We start from the raw sequence: 14,759 nt of genomic DNA on the forward strand, positions 1-14,759 counted from the left end.
GGGGGCCAAGCTGATCAGGACAAATGAGCTTGGGCAGTGTGAAGGGTCTTGTCCACAGGCAGAGGTGCTCCCTGCTACAAAGCATCTGTGCTCACCCACGATGCTGACCAGCCTTCTCACCATCCAACCGCAGCTTGGCAGCCTGGGAGTCCAAGGCAGACAAGAGAAGGGAGCGTGGCAGGGAGGAGGGAGGGGGAGATATGACCTGTTTCTATTTTTTACTTTGAAAAGAGATTTTTTTGACACATTAAGTAGAAAAAAGAAATTTTTGTTTTTTTTAGGGCTGTACCCGTGGCATGTGGAGGTTCCCAGGCTAGGGGTCAAATCGGAGCTGTAGTGCCAGCCTACGCCACAGCCATAGCAATGCCAGATCTGAGCCGCATCTGCAACCTACAGCACAGCTCACGGCAACACCAGATCCTTAACCCACTGAGAGAGGCCAGGGATCAAACCCAAAACCTCATGGTTCCTAGTCGGATTTGTTTCCGCTGTGCCATGACAGGAACCCCCAAGTAGAAAAATTTTAATACATCTGCACACTCTAAAAAGCCAGTTCCCAAATGTAGCTCTTTCCTGCTCCAACATTCTCCTGGCAAGATAAAACAGCCCACACTTCACCTTGCTTTTTCTGTCCCTTGAGCATCTTAAAAAGAGAATTCTTTCTTTTTTTTTTTTTTTTTTTTTCCCTATTGAAACAACCAGCCCTTGACTCAAAGGCTCCGAACCACAGGAGGAACACAGACACCTCCTCCACCCACACACAACACAGGGCTTTCCAGATCCCAGGGCTTGTGTCCATTGCATATGCTGATAATCAGCCCATCTCCTTTACCCTCATGCAAATGGGCATGCATCAGACAAAAACTGGATCTAAACCCACAAGTCTGTTCTAAAGAGTAGCAGAATTCAACCAGAGCAGACTGAATTAAGATAAACAGTTTGAAAAATACATTAGCTGTTTAAATTCTTTCTCCCCATCCCACGTCTCCCATTTGTATCCACATAATACAAACCTATTTGACTGAATAAACTTCAAACTAGCTAGAATGGGTGGGAAGGTAAATTGGTGTGACCTTTCTGGCTACAGGTATAAAACACCTTTAAACTCTACATTCTCTTTGACCGAGTAATTCCACATCTATGAGTATATCCTAAGGAAAACTTATCCCAAGCTTGCAAACTTATAAGAATGTCTATCAAAGAATTTATAATAGCAAAACAAAACAAACAGAAAATATTCAAATATCCAACAAAGATAACGATAGTTTTCTGGACTATGGTGCACTTCTAAAAGATGCAACAATATGAAGTTATTTAAAATGGTACTGTTAAATTTAAGATAGAAAAATGTTATGTAAAAGCCAACTTATAAAACAGTATTGTAGAGTACATATATTAGAAATACATATTTTGGTGTCGCTAAGTCTGGAAAAGATGTATACTAAAATATGCAGAGTGAACTATCTTTGATTCACAGAAATTCAAGTGACATGAAAAAAAGCTGGTTTGCTTATCCATATTCTCTCATTTTTCATTACACAAATATTTCTTGCTCTACAGAAAGTAATGAAAAAATACAGTATATGAATGATACTAAGTGTAGTGATGCTAAAACATTTTTGATCACCATGGTTCAACCACCTGGGGTGGCTGAATTCTCACTAACCTGTCAGCAGCTATAGTATTAGAGCAGGAACGCCCACTTTGAAGTATGCTTCTAACCAATGTTCAAGCCCCTAGTCCTGGGTCTGAGCTTCCACAGCCCCGTCATGACACTTCCACAAAACTTTAGAACATAAGTATATATAGACCAGATAGATATATAGATATATAAAAGTACAGGTACAGCAATTGGAAGCTACCTCTAGCCCATTCTTCCCCGGATAGGTAGAGAAAGAGAAACAAGAGCCCTAGAGAAAGGGGTCCACCGTGGGTTGGATTTTTTTTTTTTTTTTTTAAGCAGGAAGGATCAGAGAGAACAAAGAATAACCTTCAGTCGATGGGTCATTGATGGATGTCCTGGCCATCTGAGAAAGGCCCGGAGCGCCTTGGGTCCTGGGAAGTCAGCCAGGAACCGGCCGACAAGGAGGGCTCTGCAGGCTAGAGGCTCAGACAGGAGACTCCCTGCAGCAAAGGCTGGGTTGGCGGCATTAAAGAAAGGCTGCAAGATTCATTTATTTAATCAGTGAGCTCCCAGATGATGCTTGGAGTTTGATATGGATCATTCCAGCCTCTCTCAAATCGATCAACAAGTATTGATTGAGTGCCTACTGTTTGCTGGGCTTGACGCTAGGCATTTTGGGAAATGCAGAATGAGTACCAAACAAGGTCTCTGTCAATTAGCGCTACGAGCCCATGTGTAACAAAGTGGGAACCACCTGAGTGTGACAACACAAGGTACTGAAATGCAGGGGACAGGGCACACTGAGATCAGGGAGGTCAGGAGGACTTGAAATAGAGGTAAATTTGAGTTAGAGTCAAGGTTGGGGAATGTCACTGATTGAGGGAATATGAATATGTATTAGGGGCACTGGCTTACAGTAACAAAACACTTGGACTTAGTGCCTTAACACAGTGGGAGTTTACTTCTTGCTCACATTAAAGCCATTGGGCAGCAGGAGTGGGGGTGGGACTCTTTTCCATACAGTCATTCAGGGCCCCAGGCTCTCAGGGTTCCATTGTCTCTAATACATGCCTTTCAGGGCTAGTCAGGGCTCCATCACCCACCCAGCAACCCAGGAAAAGGTGGGCAAGGATCCCATGGAAGTTTACACAGTCCAGGCCCCATCACTTCTCCCACGTCCCACTGGCCTAATGTCAGTTCACCACCCCTCAGAGATGGAAAGGGGATGAGACCTATGATATATATCTGGTGGGTCAGCCAATTTTCAGCAATAGCTCTCTGAAAGGGGAACACAAAATGTTAATGGAAAGTTAGCCACAGAGGACAAAGGTCAGAGGCTGACCCATAACAGCAGCATGTGAAACTCAGGAAAATTTCTATCTTCTGTCTGTCTGTCTGTCTGTCTATCTATCTATCTATCTATCATCTATTTATCTATCATAAAAGCTGACACACATACAATAAGCTGAGCACTCTGCAGAGTTTTGCATGCATTGGTTCCTTTAATCCTCCCAGCAACCCTATCATCATCATAGATTTTACCATGTTTTGAGATGTGGAGCACTGCCCAAAGTCACAACAGTTATAAGTAGAAGAGAAAGATGTAAACCCAGTCACATTTGACTCTTGACTCTGTGCTTTCAGCCATCATGCTGATGCTTCCTGAGAGTTCTTTGGTCAAATCAGTTTGGGAATTGCTGGGTCAAAGTTAAACTGGTTTGTTGCTACGAAACTTCTCAGAGCCCTGTCTCACAATTGCGATATGCGTGGAGGGTCACAATGGTGAGGAGCAGGAATCCGGAGGCAAGAACCCCAGCTTTGTCCCTTACTGGCTGTGTGACCTTGGGCACATCCCTTAACCTCTCTGTAACTCATCTGTAAGATAGGAATAACAATAGCACCTGCTTCACAAGGACTGAATGAGTTAATACGTTTTAATACCAAAACCAAGCCCAGTATAAGTGTTGGCTACCGCTAGAATGGGCTGTGCTGTCCACTGCATTGGTCCTGAGCCCTATTTTCATGGAGTGTCTCTCGGGACTGTGGCACAATCTAGACCATCCTTTTCCCTTAATGATGAGGCAAGTGAGGCGACAGGCCTGGCTCAAAGTTCCCGAAGCCAGTCCTGGGCTCAAAGCCCAGTCCTAGCTCCACAGAGCTACTCTGCTTCTCTCAGGGGCAGATTCAGACACTTCAGAACTACAGCGTCCATCCAATGCCCAAGGCAGGGACTCATTTTCACTCAGAACAAAAGAGGACTGGACTAAGTTTTCTGCAGCAGCAGCCTGGGCTCTAGAGAGTCATCGCTCTTGCAGCCCCACTGCTCCAGCTTTTGAGCAGCCTCAGGCAGAATGACAGTGCCTGCCAGGAGCGCAGAGCACCGGCAGCCAGCAGCACCCACATCCCATGCCGACATCCTATGCTGGCCCCTGTCCTAGCACTGCCCAGAGCTCACCTGGGAGCTGGAAAGGAGGCTGGGGAGAAGCAATCCCTCCTGGACTCTCAGAGAGAAGCAGTTTAGAAAATAGAAAGGATTAAATGTGACAATGACCATAAATAGCAAGTAAAATCAGACAGGGGTTAGGATGAAAATCACCCAATTACGATGATGCCCCTTCTGCTTGTGTCATTTCTTTGTGCATCTTTGTGTGTGTCTCTCTGCTCTGGTCTGGCAAGACTTCCGAGTGGCTGGTGTGTGTGTGTGTGTGTGTGTGTGTGTGTGTGTGTGTGTGTGTGTGTAGAGAGATTCAGAGAATCGAGGAAGCAGAAAGGAGGGTGGGAGGGAGAGCCACAGAGAAATCTATGGGCTTCAGGGCCCCTCCTATGGTCCTTCCTCAAGCCAAAGCCTTGTTTCATCTGCCCCCCGTTGCTGAGTCATGCCTGCCTGGGTCCCAATACCCAACCTGCTTGAAGAGAGCTGAACATAAGAGTGCTCAGAACTTCAGGGTCCCCTTTATTGCGCTCTGGATACCTTGTACCTTCAATCCTAGGTTACTAATGACTATGACTCATCAGGAGCTGAGTACACTGAGCAATTTCCTGGACCAAACATTCCAGTGTGCCCCCTTTCCTCTTAAAGAGGATTCCATGGGCCTGCTGTCCACCAAATGGCCTTGAGCAGGGTCTGTAGGCATTGGCTTGGTTAAGGGATGAGAGTTAATGGACCTCACAGGTAAAGTCTACGGGTCCCTTCAGCTACTCTTGCCCACCTTCAGGGGGTACACACGTTGAGAGGGGTCTGTGAGCCGCAGAGAAGGAAATCTCTCTCGCAAGTCTGTCAACCAAATAATCACAGCCCATGGCAACTCAGCGTGTGCATGAGATGCTCCATAAATACAAACTGACACAATTTACTAAGCATTTTCTGGCTCCTTCTCTTGAATCCAAGTAGGGTAGTATTTTTTATATACCAAACAAAAAAGTAAACTAAACACAGACAGCCTATTTATTGTTTTCAGTATACTCAGGAGTTTTTGACTGAATTCACCAGTTTTACTATTATCTCTCCTTTTATTATATTATGCAGTGTGTAGATTCAGGCAGAGTATGAATATCGCATAGGGAAAAGAAAGATGAAAAATGGTAAGAACCACTCAGCTTGCCCAAAGCAACTTTCATGCCTGTTAAATCCCCTTATTACTCATCTCTCCCAAGAAATATTCTAGGATCCACAGCATCTATTGATGGTCTCAGCTGAGACTGCTGAGTATCATTTATTCAACAAGCATGTATTGAGTGCTTACTACATGCTAGACACATTGTGAGGCACAAGGGACCCAGCTATAGACAGGAAGTACACGGCTTTGCCTTCTGGAGTTCCCCCTAAGGGGCTTGGGAGCTGAGATCCTAAGACGGAACCCCCTTGTTAGACAGGATCCAGAGAGGAAAACACATTTGCCCAAAGCCATCTTGCACGTGAGTGCAGCAACCAAGGAAGTCTAGGTTTGATAGCCCTAGGCTAGGTTTGGCCCCCAATATCCCCATTCCCCCCAATGGAAGAAAGTAACCTCAGTCAGCTCCCCAGTGCCAGGGTCAATGGCTGGTCAAAGGACCCTGACAATGAAGGGCCAGGGGAAAGTCACATTTGAAACCATGTTGCTGACATGGCTTCTGCCCTCTCTTTGCTATGTGCACATGCAAAGCAGGTCAGTTTCCAAAAGGCAGCCACCCAGACCGCTAATTATCACTAATTACACATAGATATTTAAAAGAGAAAAAGCCCTCAAAATATTTATAGAAAGAATTGCATAAGAAAAAATTCTCTTTTGAGACCAAGAGACTGGCTCTCTTTCGGTCTTGCTCAAGGAGTTTACAGGTGGAAGAAGAAGTGAATTGCCCTGAGGTGGACATCCCAGTGGACCTGAGCACAGAAGTCACTCCTTTCTAATCCCTAGGCCCCCAGGCCATTGGTCTCACCCCCTCACATAGCCACTCCGATCAGGAAAATAAAGAGCCAGAGGTTTCCTCAAGGAAAGGACAAATAATGACATTAGCTAATACTTTCTAGCACCTTCTGTATGCCTGTAGTTTCATTATGTTCAACATGACATTAAGTCCCCATTACAGCCTGGGAGGTGGGTGTTACTTCCACCCATCTCACAAAGGAGGAAACTGTAACTGGGATATTCCTCCCACTTACTCAGCCAGTACATAGCAGGACTTGGCTCCAAACCTGAGTCCATCTGACTCTAACGACCATCCTTTGTTCACCACACGGCAAGAAAAACGGAGACGCTTTCCTGGGAAGAGATGACAGGAACAAGAAAGAGCACAATTAAAGTGAGGGGGAAGGGAGAAGGCTCAGGTGGTGAATGGACAAATGTTTAATAAGCACATGCTACACACAGCATTCTGCCAGGCGTCTGCTGGGAGGACACCAAGGAAACCGGTCCCTCCTTCCATCCCCCACCTGGCGAGGCTCCAGCATTTACCTACTGGTCAAGCCAGGAACTGGGCAGCACCTGCAACTACTCTTGGTCCCTCACCGTAATTTTCACTGTCTTCATCCTTCTGCATACCATCTGTTTACTCTGCTCATTTGTAAAATAGGGGTAGTCAGGTGCCTACTTCATTAATGCAGAAGTCAGATAAAGTCATTAGTGCAGCCCAAGGCGCACAGCAAGTTCTCAGCAATAGAACACAGCCAGAACAGTCACAGTAAGTTCTCAGCTCGATAATGTTAGCTGTCATCATCGTGCTTTCTTTCCCAGGACATTGAAATGATGGTGAAACTGACACCTGAGTCCTCAGAGAACAAGACCAAATACAGGGAACGCTAGGGGTAGGTTTGTAGCCAACTGGTCTACTCTCTTTTGCTAAATACACCTTGTGGTATCAGGTCTTTGCATTTTTCCCATGTAGGATCCCATTTTCCTCTCCCCTATTTAGAGTTTATAATATCTTTAAGACCTAAATGAAAAACAAGCATTCTAGGAATGGGCTCCCTGATAAAGTATCTTCTAAAGATGACAGAAATACAATGTGAGCACATATCTAAAGTTTTTTGATGAAGCCACATTTCAAAGGATAATGATTATTATAATTTTAAAATTTTACTTCATGCAATATATCCAAAATATTATCATTTCATTTTCTACACAATATTAAAATTACTAATGAGGGATTTTACACTCTTTCGTTTGTAATATTACTGGCCTTACTATAGCATCACAAGCCTTAAATACCTGTTGGCTATTTTACACTCAAGGCACATCTCAACTGGGACTAGCCACGTTTCCAATGCTAACAGCCACGTATAGCTAGAGGCTACCATTTTGGACACTGCACCTTTAGAGAAAGCTGAGACTGTTCCTTTAAAGACCAAAACATTGCCTGCATTAATTGGGGATGTATGTGTGTGGATCACTAGAGTAGCAGGTGGTCTGGCTGGTCTCTCTGCCCCCAGGGATTGTGTGAAGAAGGAGCCTGTTTCTAACCAAAGCAAATCACACAACCCATCTAAGGCCCTGCTGATAATACATTCATAGAGTTTCACACCCCAGCACACAAACAGGCTCTGGCTAAATAGGCTTTTAAAAAAAATACCTTCAGATATGTAACTACCCTTACCCCAAACCAGCTTCAAAGAGACAATCCCTCTGCATCCCAATACCGCCTTGTAAATGAGCATTCCAATCTCTCACTTTCTCTAGCTCTCTGGCAAAGACACAGTTCTGAATAATTTATTCATTTTTATAGGTTTCCTGAGCACCCACTGTATGCTGGGCATCACACTAGATGAATTGGATAGGGCTTCTGGCCTCACAACTGTCAAGGAGGGACACAAGTTCTATACAGACCAGCTTTTTTTCCTGGTCTTTTTCAGAATTCCAATTGGGATTACCATGAATAGGTCCCAGAACGGGAACTCTCCTGACTGCCTGGCCTATGAGCTGGCTTCTGCTCTTGGTTGGGGTTTCATTTGTTCATCTATACATCCTCTCTCTTCTGGGGTACATAAATTAGCTGCCCTGAACCACCTCCATTGTGTACCTTGGGATTCCCCAGGGCCATCCAGGTAACCTGGAAAAGGGATACTTATCTAGCTGTGCCTCTGATCCAGGCCTCTTTCTCTCATGAGGGCCAGTCTCCAGACAACTGTGGACTGGCTCCTGTAGGACACCAAGGACAATCAAGAGTTCTGCTTGCCTCAAATTTCTCCTTTTGTCTGGAAGGACCACTCAGAAGACTCATCAAGTTTCCACAAAAGAAACAACCAAATGAATTCCATTAGTAACTGACTCATACAGCAAGCACATCAGAGTACACTGAGTCTGCACAGCCAATAGATTGATTGTCTAAATTCTTTCTTATCTTATCAACCTATTCTCATGACCAAAAGGACAGAACCATAGTCTTAGCACTAGAAATACCCATGAAAAGGCATTTAGTTCTCACATTGGTATATGAGTTCTCATATTGGTATATGAGATCACCTTCAATGTCATTAGACTACATGCCTATTATGCTTCAAAGTTTCAGAAGACAAATTATATAGTCTATAAAAAAAGACCCCATGAGCTAACCAAAACTTTCCCTACTCTCCTTCCCTGGCATTTAAATCCATGTCTCTAAATCTTTGGAGAGGGGCATGACGTCGGTGAACACAATTTGGCTTCAGACAAACTTTGTTTCTAATTCCACCACACCACACTCACTTACTATGTAAAATTGGGCAACTTACTTTCCCCCCATGAATCTCTTTTCTCAAGGTTTTCTTAACCTTTATAATATGGCTTAGTTCTTGCCATTCTTCATAATCTATCCTCAAGGGCTATAGGTTATATCTAAAAATATAGCCTATGGCCCTGATCACACAAGTAACTTTTAACCAAACTCCTCAAAAATGTAAAGTTACAGTCAATATAGGATATGATCACCATCATAGTTGCTTCTTTTCATCCTGATGAAATGGAGATTAATAATAATTGCTACTATTTATTAAGCATTAATATGTGACAAGCTCTATATTACTTAATCTAACAACTTGTCAATGGTAGAAGAATCTGTCTTGATTCTCCATTCATTAAATAGACCAGGAGTTCCCGTCATGGCTCAGTGGTTAATGAATCCAACTAGGAACTATTAGGTTGTGGGTTCGATCCCTGGCCTTGCTCAGTGTGTTAAGGATCTGGTGTTGCCATGAGCTGTGGTGTAGGTCACCAATGCAGCTTGGATCTGGCGTTGCTGTGGCTCTGGCATAGTCTGGCAGCTGTAGCTCCAATTCGACCCCTAGCCTGGGAGCCTCCATATGCCAAGGGTGAGGCCCTAGAAAAGACAAAAAAAAAAAAAAAAAAAAAAAAAAGATCATTGTTGAGCCAACTACTAGGTGCGAGGCATTGTTCTAGGTGCTTGAGATCAACACACCCACAGACACTTACACATGCACACATATACCCATACACCCACACAAAACTTCAAGAATTTCTTCTTTCTTGGAGCTTACATCCTGGTTGGGGAGACAGATAATAAGACAAATAAGTAAAATATATAGAATGTCAAATGATTATAGGCACTATGGAGAAAATAAAGTAGGCTAGCAATCATAATTAGGGTAGCAGGGAAGAAAAGAAGGAAGGAAGGAGCAAACCATGTGGATATTTGTGGAAAGAGAATTTCAGGTATAAGAAATAGCAATACTGAGGTAGGAGCATTCTTGGTATGATTAGAGAACATCAAGGAAGCTATACGGCTATAGAGAAAAAAACGAGAGGGGAATTACAAACAGAGATGTAACAGGCAGTTGAAAGTACAAATTACATAGGGCCTTGAAGGTAGGTGGAAATCTATTAGAAGATTTTTGAGTGAGAAGTCAGATAGTCTAACTTGCATTTTGAAAGGATTACTCTGACTGAGATGCAGAATAGAGTAGTAGGAGAAAAACAGAGAGGCCAGGAATCTTCATGTGGTTTTAGGCATCTACATTTTGAATCCTGGATAGACTGTTAAGATAGAACCAATAGGATTTGCTGATGAATTAGATGTGCAACATGAGAGAAAGAATCATAACTGAATCCAAAAGCTTTGATCTGGACCCTTGGAAGATGCAATTTCCATGTGGAAGCTAAGATGAAGAAACATAAAGGAAGAGCAAGTTTGGAGGTGAAGATCAGGAGTTCAGTTCTGAAGATGAAAAGAGAGGTATAGAGATGGCTATTGAAAATATGAGTCTGGATCTTAGGGATGAGAAGTGGGCTAGAAATAGAAATTTATGAGACATCAGCATATGGAAGATATTTAAAGCGAGGACCCCAAATAAGATGATTGAGGCAGAGAGAAGATAGAAAAGACAAGAGGGGGTGGGGGAAAAAACTGTAACTGCAATGTATACATCTAAGGATGACCTGACCCCCTTGCTGTACAGTGGGAAAAGAAAAAAAAAAAAAAAAAGAAAAGAAAAGACAAGAGGTCCAAGGACTGAGCCTTGGGGCATGCCAACATTTGGGGGTTGGAGGAATGATGAGACCAGCAAAGGATTCTAAGAAAGTGTAGTCCGCAAAGTAAGAAGGAAGCCAGAAGAATGAAGCGCCAAAGACTCAAATGAAGAAAACATGCCACATAGGAGAGAAGGATACCCTAAGTAAAGGAGATACGACTTTAGTTCTATGGCAAATAAAATAAGAACTGAGAATTGCTCAATGGTCTCAGCAACATGGAAGTCATCAGAAAACATGATGAGAGAAATATCTTTGGATTGTTGGAGGCAAAAGTCATATTATAGTAGATTCAACAGAGAATGGAGGAAAGCTATTGAATACAGCAAGTAGAGACAAACTTTCAGAGTTTTTGCCATGAAGGAGAGTAGAAAGATGAGGCAATGGATAAGAGTCCTGTGTTTTAGTAAGAATGTGAGAAATTATAGCATGCTTACATGATGATGGGTGACCCAGTAAAGAGGGAAAATTTTAATAATGCAGGAGAGAGAAGGATAATTTCAGGAACTATGTTCTTGAATAGAAGAGAGATGATGGAATGCAGTGCAAAAGCTGAGATTTAGGACCAAAAGGAGCAGAGGTTGCTCGTCCACATCAAAAAGAGGGCAAGCAGAAGTTCCTGTTGTCAAAAACCCAGAAACAGCAAAATTTAAAGCACCAGATGAAAAGATTAGTATTGAGTTAGAGCTTATTTTGCATATAAGAAGAGTTTGCCAACTGGGAGCTTTCAAATTCAAAACTGATATGAAACTCAGGGGCACTATGCTGCAGGTGGCTTATGAAGTGAGGAAGTAGTTTAAGCTTTGGAATAATTGGTCATTACAATAGAGGTTTCAAGATGGCAGGGGATTGGTTAAAAGTATCTTATACCACTTCAGGAGGATGACTCAAGTTTCTCTTGTGATCATCAGGGACATTTACAGAAAATAACCTGAGTTATGTTACACCTAGTTCACTAAATAAACTTGACTTAGTTTTGCTTAGGTGCCTTACATGGTTTTTCCATGCTCAGGAAATTTTCAAGTCTATTCTCTCTCTTTTTTTTTTTTTTTTTGTCCTTTTAGGGCCACATTTTGTGGCATATGAAAGTTCCCAGGCTAGAGGTCAAATCAGAGCTGTAGCTGCAAGCCTATGCTACAGCCACAGCAACACAGGATCTGTGACCTACACCACAGCTCACGGCAACACTGGATCCTTAACACACTGAACAAGGCCAGGGATTGAACCCATGTCTTCATGGATACTAGTTGGGTTCATTACTGCTGAGCCACGATGGGAACTCCATCATTTTGTATTTAATTTAATAATTCCCCGCTTCTGGTCATTCTCTCAGCAGGCTGAGAGTATGAGCAACTAGCAAAGCATTACTCTCAAGTTACCACTTCTCATATAGCCAAGCTGAAGAAAATCATAGTCACTGTTTCTACTAGTTGAATCATCTGGACAGAGAGTCCTGTCTCACTGTTATTATCATCATTTGTATGGTTATTGTTGAGTTCTTCCAGTTGTCTAATGCTGAGGGATACCACTTGGTTCACGAGTAGCTGCCAAAAGGTATATTAAACCCTTGAGAGAATACAACACACTGGAAAGGTGCAGCCGTAAAACGAAAAAAAAGAAAAAAAGAAAAAGAAAAGGATGACTTACCAAGAAGTTTCAACAAACAAAACATAGCTATGCACAGTAAAGTCAGATCTTTTAAAACGAAAAGGGAGCAAAGCTCAGATCCAAGAGAGACCTGCCCTCCAACTTTAGGTTGGCAAGTGACCTCGACAGGCTCTGTGGGAACCAGCCCCTCATAGCTCACTGGCCCCTGGGTCACAGGTGATCTTTTTTGGCTCCCATTTCTGATGTCAGAATTTGTCAAAAAACGAAAATAGCAAAATTAAATCCACCAGTTCAAGAAAACCATATTCAGTAGGAGTTTATTGTGCATTTAAGAATAGATCGTGCATTAGTAGCCGTCAAATTCAAAACTGATGTGAAACTCAGAGGCGTGACATCACAGGGTGGCTTAGCACGTGATGAGAAATGAGAAATGAGAAAGCTGTTTAACCTTTACAGTAATTGGTTATTACAATGGGATTTTCCAGGCAGCAGGGGATTGGTTAAAATGATTATCTCATACCATTTTAGGAAGATGGCAAGTTTCTTTACGGTATGGCTTATAAAGTGAAAATGAGGAAGTTGGTTTAACCTTTACAAGGATGAGTTATTACAATCTGGGTTTGGGGAAAGCAGGCAATTGTTTAGAAATGAGTATCTCACACCATTTCAGGGAAACAACCAAGTTTTTTTTTTTTTTATGATGATCAGAAGAATTTAAATAAATAACCTAAGTTAGGTTTTGCTTGTGTTCATAAGCTAGGAGTTCCCATCGTGGCTCAGTGGTTAATGAAGCCAACTAGAAACCATGAGGTCGAGGGTTCGATCCCTGGCCTTGCTCAGTGGGTTAAGGATCCAGCATTGCTGTGAGCTGTGGTTTAGGTGACAGATGTGGCTCAGATCCCATGTTGCTGTGGCTATGGTGTAGGCTGGCAGCCACAGCTCCGATTGGACCCCTAGCCTGGGAACCTCCATACGCCACAGGTGAGGCCCTAGAAAAAGACAAAAAAAAAAGTCATAAGCTAGATTTAGTTTTGCGTATGTGGCTGAAATGGTTTTGTCTGCTAAGGGGGTTTCAAGTCTGGTCTCCATTCTGTATCTGATTTTTCACACTGGACACAGATGAGGTGGGCACATGGGTTTGATGGTGGCAGTGTGTGCCAACTCTCTCCTGATGGCTTCCATCCTCTCAATGCAATAGCAAGCCAAGTTCATCAACTGGTACTACCATGGGGAAGCTTCGAGGAGAGAGGAAGTAGAAATTAGTCAAATGTGAAAGTGTGAGTGGACACAAGAGATGCAGTGGAATTGTTCACTGGAAGTTCGCGGTTGTGGGTTCAAGGCCAGAGGCTGTGTATGTTTCTCCCAACCTGTTCAGCTGCATGGACATAGCTGCAGGGCAAGGGGACGGCTGGATTTCACCAGGGTTAGAATTTTGAAAGAGAAGCTAACCAGGGGAGCATGTATGTACGAATGTAAACATAACAATGGGCCATGAAACTGACAATGGGTGAGGAGAGAGGGAGGTGGGGGGAGATGGGGAACAGTGAGAGGTGGGAGGTGGGAGCCCCAGTCAGCTGCAGGGCCTGAGTGAGGGCTACCTATTAGATTCGGGGAACAAAGGGTGTGATGTGAACTGATGTGACTTAGGGTTACAGAATAAGGTAAGTGGAACTGAGGGACGGGTGATAGTTACTGAGAGTCAAGGGGACAACTCGGGAGGACGGCAGGGTGGAGAGTGAGATGGACTGGAAGCTGGGGAGGTCAAGGAACAGGTATGCTAAGGCAGAAAGGATCATCTACCAGGAATTAAGGCAGCAAGACAGGCAAGCATAATGGCCAGCCTCCTGGCAAAGTCTTCAAGGAATGAGAGGAGTGTGGAGTTGGTGAATGACCAATGTGGTGGGAAAGTGAGTGGAGGAGGAGGACAGCATGAGATCAGTGCCAGGACTTTAGGTGGGTGGTATGCACAAGAGCTCAGAGCTCAGGTCAGAGCCAGCCTGCCTGGGTTTGCAGCCCAGCCTGACCTTGAGCCACAGTTTGACTTGCCCCAAGTCACGTGGCCTCTCTGAATGAGTCAGTTTCCTGGTCTGTAAATTGAGGATAATAACCAAGCTGAAACACGGCGGGGCTGCAAGGACTGAATGGGTGCAGAACAGACCCCAGTCCATGGTGAGTGCCCCCCAGATATTTGTTGTTGTCACTGTGAGGAAGGCTGCAGATGCAGAACCCAAGGTGCAGAGCAGTATTTTAAGAAATGGTACAAGATCCTTCAGCTCATAAGTTGTTCTGGAACGGCGAACCCCATCTGCCCAGCTCTGAGCCACTGGGCTGCACAACCCAGAACATAATAAAAGACAGCTACAGTCACGGCACAGCTGACAGACATGACACACCTCCTCCAGCAAACCACAAGCAAGTCATTTTCCCCCTTCTCCCCTCTCTGTGACCAGCTTTCCACTTGCCAGACCTTTCCCTCAAGGCTCTGGTGCTCTCAGGAAAGCACCTGACATAGACTCCTGCTGAGATGGGAAGGACTTGAACTAGGATGCCCCGTTCCGCAGACCTCACCTTTGAAACAAAAGGAATCAAGTACA

At 43.8% G+C, this 14,759-nt stretch overlaps 1 long non-coding RNA gene across 13 annotated transcripts in view; it reads right to left on the minus strand.

The window, feature by feature from the left end:
* Positions 1 to 14,759, minus strand: part of LOC102164252 (uncharacterized) — a 234,037-nt gene that overhangs the window by 125,652 nt on the left and 93,626 nt on the right. For 2 of the 13 annotated variants that reach the window (XR_014840296.1, XR_014840302.1), the window contains one exon: positions 6,264 to 6,363. The exons of the other annotated variants lie outside the window; for them this stretch is intronic. This is a non-coding gene — a long non-coding RNA (uncharacterized LOC102164252). The remainder of the gene's footprint in view (positions 1 to 6,263; positions 6,364 to 14,759) is intronic. 13 annotated transcript variants of the gene reach the window in all.

Source organism: Sus scrofa, chromosome 1, assembly GCF_054392235.1.
Source record: "Sus scrofa isolate SSC_HxYL_T2T_F1_AM1 chromosome 1, Sscrofa_HxYL_maternal_Yorkshire_Landrace_v2.0, whole genome shotgun sequence".
In the NCBI taxonomy this organism is placed as follows: domain Eukaryota; kingdom Metazoa; phylum Chordata; class Mammalia; order Artiodactyla; family Suidae; genus Sus; species Sus scrofa.